Genomic DNA, 7,450 nt, shown 5'->3' with positions numbered 1-7,450 from the left:
GAACGCTCCATAACAGGAAGAAGGGGATTCAGCCGGCTGGAGGTGAGGTATCCTGGGGGACTGGAGAAAATCATGGAGGAGAAGATGTAGTAAGAAGACTGCCTAGGGAGGAATAGGTAAGTATTGATTTTTTTTTTTAAATGACAAAACCCCTTTAAAGGAGTTTTCCAAGTTATTAATTGTATATAGTTTGGGGCTCCCCATGCCTAAAACTATATAAAATCAATAAACTCACTATAGCACCACACTGCCTCCCCTGCATCTGATAATTGACGTCACCCGGCCAGAAGACCTGGTCTGGTGACATCCCAGAAACCTGTTACATGGGCTTCTTATGTAGAAGCCCCAATGCAGGTTTAGAGGGCGTCACTTATGCCATCACTGCAGACCCCCTATTGGCCACAGCAGTCATGTGGGTAAACAGCCCACGTGACCGCGGCAGCCTGAGGTAAGCAGAGACCAGACCAGCAACTAGCAGTGGTGGGGAAGCACTGTGCAGCGGGAGGTGAATATTTTTTATTTTTTTTTTTCAAACAATGTGTTCCTCCACTGCCACTAATGTCATTGGTTCCTGGAAGACCTCTTCAAGAACTATTCCATTTTGTCCAGCTACTGCCCTATCTCACTCCTCCAGTTTGCATCAAAACTCCTAGAACAGCACGCCCACCTTGAACTGTCCTCCCACCCCTCATCCAACTCATATTTCTGCCACCGACAATCTGGCTTCTGACCCCATCACTCTACTGAAACCAACCTACAAAGTTGCTAATGATCTCCTGAAACTAAATGACTTTTTTCTTTGCTTCTCCTTGTAGGCCTTTATATTCTCAAACAGAGCAATATAGAAAGGTTTTCTTCCTCTTTTTCGAAAGCAGATCACTTACGGGCATGGAAAGTCAGAAAAGTATCAGAAGCAGCTTACTCACAATGTACAGGTATTCACTGCAGGTGATTTATATGAAGCCTTGGACTAAGTAGACTCTGTAAGCTTTCGGATATGGTCCAACTATGTGGTAACTGCGTGCAGACAAAACCTCGCCAACCAGAGGTGGTCAATGGGCAAAAGATGGTGAATGGGTAACAAGTATTATCGGTAAAATCTGCACCATGGCCACCATGGATGGACATGCGGATCATTGCATTGTTGGACCGTACCCTTATGTTTTCTACTTAGGAGTAATAAATGCATCACTTATATCATGCATGTATGTAAATAATATACTATGTAGAAAGCATAAAAGAATGAAAGTATATTAAAACATGAATTACATGTCATATGCAGTAACATGACATTAGGACAAGGACTTCTAGTGTTAGCTATGCTATAACAGTGGAAGCACAATGAGCTCCCTCTACTGGCCAAAATACGTGTAATGTAAATAAAAAGACCCTAGTTTGTAAAAGAAAAAAGTGCAATACCTAAATTCTAGTATTTACACACATTTTCTAAATTCCATATATGAAATTAGAATAAAAAGAGACATCACTCAACATGAAAAGCATCACATAGTAAATTAAACATGCATACAAATGTATTTAAACTGCCTTATATAAATGTCGACTGGCAGACTGCTTCTCAACGTGACAGCAGATGACGGAAGAAACCCTCTGCAGAAGTGTCTGGCAGCAGCCCGTCTATTTTTCCCCACTGAAATACTGATGAAGGATCTATAGAAGACCCAAAAGCTCGCTGTAACATCATGTACTTTTGTTGGCCATTAAAAGGTATCATATCTACATGATTACTTGGTTTCGCTCACTGAGAACAATTACACCCCACTGAAATAAGCATGCACATGTTCGGGGAGGTTAGGGGACATAAATGTTGGCTGAACGAGCATTTAGCTGACAGCTATCATGTGTGCAGCCAGTAAGAGCTTATTTACACTTATATGAGAATGTATAGTAGATCAAATACAGATGCACAATATGGACCTTTTTTTCTACAATGTGTTACATTTTTGTTCTCACCTTGTATCTGTTTTTGATTCTTACTGTCTTTTGATTTGTTCATCGTTCATCCGTATTTGTTCCATTTTTTGTTAAAGGATAAACTTTCTTTGCAAGTTTGCTGAAATATTGCCAATAAAAAAAACAGAATAAGGCCTTATGCACACAGCTGTGATGGGCTCCACAAGCAGAATACCGCAGAGGAGTCCGTCACTGCGCCCCCCCCCCCAAAGACCCAATACTTACCTCCAGATTTGCTGCGCGAAGTTCCACATGACGCGCCGGCGCACATGCCCAGTACAGCGCTTGGCGCCGACAGTGTCATATGACACGCCGGCGATGTCACATGACCTGCTTTATCGCGCATGCATGATATCTCGCCACTAATGTTTCATGTAGTGTAGTGCAGTCACGCTAAAGTAGACTGCCAAGGATTCGGCATTTCCTGCTAGACAGTGAACACTAAGTCACTAGTGATGTAGCATACATTACCCTGCAGGAAGCAGAATGCCATCAATGTACGCTACATAACAGGAAGAAGAGGATCCGGCCAGCTGGAGGTGAGGTGACCCGGGAGACTGGAGGAGCCAGGAGAAGATGGGGGAGGTGAAGATCTGGTAAGAAGGCTGCCTGGGGAGGAATACGTAAGTATCATTTTTTTATCAATGACAGAACCCCTTTAAGGGTAATTTCATATGTGCCATGTAATTACAGGGACTTCTCTGTAATTTTTGTTGTCAATAACAACAAATCACAGCTCAGCTTTCATTTCTTATACTGTTATGGTAAAATGAAAGCTGCGCTGTGATTGGTTGCTATGGGCAACACAGATTATGTTTTGGACAGCTTACATAACAGTGTGATGCTGGGCTCATTTTTGTGACCCACTTTGTATATTCCAGGACTGTTATTCATAAAATCGCAGTGTCCTACATGGGTATATCAACTAGTACAAAGTATAAAGGCCTATTTACTCCTCTTCCCTCGTTAGTTCTCATCCTAGTTTTAGTGTAAGGGCAGTTTCATACATCACATACCAGTTGCAAAATTTCAGTAGCGGAATCTGCCCAAAATTCAGCAGCTGAGTACAGTATAATGTTGGTGAATGGAGTTCTAACAAACCACATTCGGTACTGGCGCATTATGTCTCCACTGGATGTATGGGTGGAGACATGGGTTAGCCGCTGTTAGTGACAGGGAACTCCCAGGCCACGCAGGTTGGCTGGTGTCACTGACAGTGAAGTTGCAGGGCACGCCCCTCGCACCTCTCGCATCCTCCTGAAATGGCCCTGGCAGCTCACACATGTCCCCAGCGGACTCACTGTGACTTCCCCAATGCAACGCTCATACCCACATGGCTGTGGCAGCTGACATATGTTCCCGGCGGAGTCGCATCTGTACTTGGGTTCCCCCGCCGCTGTGCTCACACCTCTCCTCCGCTCCCATTCCCCCTGTGGCCGCTGCTGCCAGGGCTGCTATCACTCTCCTCCCTGCTGTCACAGTAAATGCCGGTGCTGGCAAACCGCACAGTGTCTGTCCATGTACCCCCGGCGACGCTGTTAGTGTCCTTGCTGTGTCTGCTCATGCACTTCTGCCGGCTCAAAGACCGCTCTCACCCTGCATTGCGCCACTCACCTCACCTTCTCCCCGCCGGCTCACTGAGACTGAAGGATCAAGGGTGTAACCGACCGTGAGGAACGGACATCCTGTGTATGCAACAGCCGGCTATCTCCACAAATGTTCGGCTATGGGGCTGAAGAGGTCCGCTGCTCTGTCCGGCAGAATGCCACATGCGGTGTCACTGAAGTTCCGTCCAGCCACTGATAGTGTAACTGCCGTACTTGAGGGGGCGTAGTCTGGGAGTTCCCTGTCACTAACAGTGGCCAACCCATGTCTCCACCCATACATCCGGTGGAGACATAATGCACCAGTATTACCACATTCATATGCAGTGAAACAAATCTATTGCAGGTTCAAATCATGTTTTTAAGTTCTCAGCATGCTCACTACAGACTTCATTCATCTCAATGAAATGTGCAGCTGAATTCCCAGCAAAATCTGCAACAGCAGAAATTTTATGCTGTGTGTGAAAATAGCTTGAAGTTTAGACATGAGGTGGCCAAAGAGAAAAGTTTTCTAAGCTAGGTTGTTGCAGGGCAGTTTTAATGGGTGTTTTTGGATAAAACAGGAGTAGACACAAAAAAAAAGATAAGTATTTTCTTTAGGCCTCTTTCAGATGGGCTATAGCAATATAAAATCGCTGCGATATAACAGCTGTGTTCCTGCAAGTTTTTCCTGTGAAAAATCGTTCATCGCTTCCCTGCTGCCAACGATAAAATTGCATTATTTTATCGCGAGAAGGTTAAGCCCTACCCCTAAAATAGGCCCTAGCTGCATTCCTTTAAAATAAAAGGGAATAGTTACCTAAAAGGCTTGGTCTAGTCCAGAGCTCCGCTGGGCGTCCTGCAGTCCTTAATAAATCCCGTCTCCAGGAAGCGATGGCTCTGATTGGCTGAGTAGTGCTGGATGAACCAATCAATGCAGCCGCGGGATTGACTGGCCAATTCATAAATCATAAATGTATCACATGACCTGAAAATCGCTAGTTTGCTAGTGAGATGCAATGCGATACACAATGGCGCTCCGTAGGTAAGCATGGCTAAAAAAAACCCGCTAAAATATTGAGCATGCCGCAATTTTTTTCACGCAACATAGAATCAGAGAAAATAATTTGCGAATATAAAGGAACCTATTGGAAACCATGTGCTTCACATACATGCGCTTTGTAGCGCTGTAGCATTGCGAGAAAATCGTGTGATTTTGTCGCTTGTGTGTGCTTACCTTATACACTGCTTGCCTTCATTGTAAGGCCCACTCCGGACTTGGCCAAAAACTACTGGATTAATTTAGGTTGATATTAGTGGCATGGTTTCAGGCATTTACTAAGTTAAAAAGTTGCTAGATATTTGATGCTTATCAGCATTAATACATGAAGTTCTCAAAAAAATTGAGAATTTCCAGATCTCACAAAACAGGATCCAATTCTGTCCTTGGTTCTAATAATGCAGTTCCTGCATGGATCCATATTACTTGTGTGAAAACCCCTCAAACTGGAAGGATGAGACCACCTTTAGGGCTCATACACAGGCATATGTGAGTTGCGCCTGAGATTCTCCGTGTTCTGCCCAATATCCACAGGCTGAGGACATTGCATGTCCAATTCTGGTCCGTCATATGTACCAGAATAGGACATGCTGTGATTTTTTTTTTTCACACGGATCATTGGTCTGTGTGAAAAAACACCCATCTGAATAGTCTAATTGGCTATAATATGTAGTGTTTCCACAAACTGCACATGGAGAGAAAATACACCTTTGTGAATAGGCCCTTTGGTCAGTATTTTGCATCAGTATTTGCAATCCAAAACCAGGTATGAAACTTACATAGAGAAAAAACATAAGGCTGCCTTTACACGTGGTGGAAATTCCACAGCATTTACAGTAGAAGCCATATGGAGGAGATTTCCAAAATATCCTCCACATGGTGCGGACATTTTGTGCAAAAATCCACAGAGTTGTTGAAAAATGCTGTGGATTCTAAATCCGCAGCATGTCTATTTATACTTTGGATTTATGCTGTAAGATTTAAGTCTTGATATACAAGGGTTAAATACCGCAGTAGATCAGCTACGAAAACCGTGGCCAAATCCACAGCATTTATTGAGCTCATTGAGTAAAATTGAAAAAAGAATGTTTCAATTAAGGAGATGAGATTGGAACAATGGGTTTCACAGGTGCTTTACCATTAGATGAAAGCACCCAAGGCCTAGTTACTGACAAATCTTTTCTTATCAAGAATGCCTGGTTAGTGTGACCCATACCACAATGCAAATAAATTTCGTTTGCTAAAGACCTGGGTGTAAATCAATCAACCGTTAGACAAATTATCTACAAATAGAGAAAATTTAAGACTGTTGAGTGAGCATCTTGTTACGATCACTCCTGAAGCAAACCTGAAAGAGGTGCGAAAGAACCAAAGCATAACATAAAAAGACTTACAGAAGACGCTACAAACTGCGAAGCCTCAGTTCATCTACCCACTATTAGAAAAACAGTGAAAAGATTGAGGTTCATAGAAGGACAACATAAAGGAAGCCGCAGCTGTCCAAAAAAAAAAAAATTGAGCCATCTCAGGTTTGCCTTAGACCACTTGGATGTTCCACAATGCTTCTGGGAAAATGCTCTATAGACAGAAAAAACAAAAGTGGAACTTAATTGGCATGAATGCATAATGCTATGTTTGAAGCAAAAAGATCACTGTGCACCAACACCAGATCCTCATCGCAACTGTGAAGCATGATGGAGGCAGCATCATGGTTTGGGGATACTTTGCTTACATTGTAGAGACATTGGGGCAGATTTACCATTAAGTATTCAACAGTTTTCTGTTGCAAATTGCGCCAAATACAGTCTAACATACTTTACACAATGGTGCATTTTAAACACGTTCAGATACATTGTTCGACACATCCAATAAAGAGATGTAGCGTCATAGAAAAAGGCACGTGTACAAAAATGTCACATAGTGCCAAAAAGTGCACCAAAAATTTGTTGCAATTTTTGCCATAAACTACGCCAACTAACAGCTGTTACAGAGTAAGACTAAACAGTGTTAAAATTCAACAGATGTAACATTCAACAGAAACACTGTGATAAATCTGGCACATTTACATGCTGACTAGTCTAACTTTGCACTGTTTAATTATTAGACAGTATTAGTAAATCTGCCCAGTTGTGTGATGCAACAAGGCAGTGAGCCAAAACACACAAGTAAATCAACTAAAGAATGTTGGAAATTGATTCATTTAAAAATGATTTCTGTTCTGGAATGGGCAAGTCAGAGTCTCGACTTTAAAGGGATTCTGTTACCCAGTTCATGAAGTTTGACTTTGAGCTGAGCCAAGTCACGGGGGTGAAGCAGCATGCAGAGTGACAGTTCCCTCTCTATACACAAAAGGGGAGTTAGTTTTCAGTCCGCATAGTCCTGGCGGGGTGAAGCCGGTACGGGCCACCTCTGTGACTCAGAGCTCAGCAACAAGTCAAACTTCATGAACCTGGTGACATAATTCCTTTAACCCCATCTAGATGTTGTGGCATAATCTGCAGAGGACTGTGCATGCAGGGAATTCCAGAATATTGATGAATAGAAGCACATTTACAGGAACAAATGGTCCAAAATGTTCCTTTACAGCTACATGAAACATTTGATAGAACAGTTTGCTGCTAAAGGGGGATCTACAGGTTATTAAAGTAAAAGGGTCACTTACTTTCACTCCATGCACTTAGATGTTTACTCAATGTGCTTAATAAAATACAAGAGTGGTACAACTTTTTGCGTGTTATTAGTTTAGTTAGGTTATGTCTATAATTATGACTTAGATAACAGAATACATTTTACTAGTAATAAATGCAGAAATCTAGGTAATTTGAAAGGTTCACTT

At 42.5% G+C, this 7,450-nt stretch overlaps 1 long non-coding RNA gene across 1 annotated transcript; it reads left to right on the top strand.

Moving 5' to 3' along the window:
* The first annotated feature begins 457 nt into the window (after positions 1–457).
* Positions 458–1,711, top strand: LOC136573379 (uncharacterized). The gene is made up of 3 exons (XR_010785879.1): positions 458–505; positions 816–935; positions 1,569–1,711. It is a non-coding gene; the product is annotated as an uncharacterized lncRNA (long non-coding RNA).
* The last annotated feature ends 5,739 nt before the right edge of the window (positions 1,712–7,450 follow it).

Source organism: Eleutherodactylus coqui, chromosome 7 (assembly GCF_035609145.1).
Source record: "Eleutherodactylus coqui strain aEleCoq1 chromosome 7, aEleCoq1.hap1, whole genome shotgun sequence".
Lineage (NCBI taxonomy): Eukaryota > Metazoa > Chordata > Amphibia > Anura > Eleutherodactylidae > Eleutherodactylus > Eleutherodactylus coqui.
The sequence above is the reverse complement of the archived record's forward strand: the minus strand, read 5'-3'. Positions and strand labels throughout refer to the sequence as shown.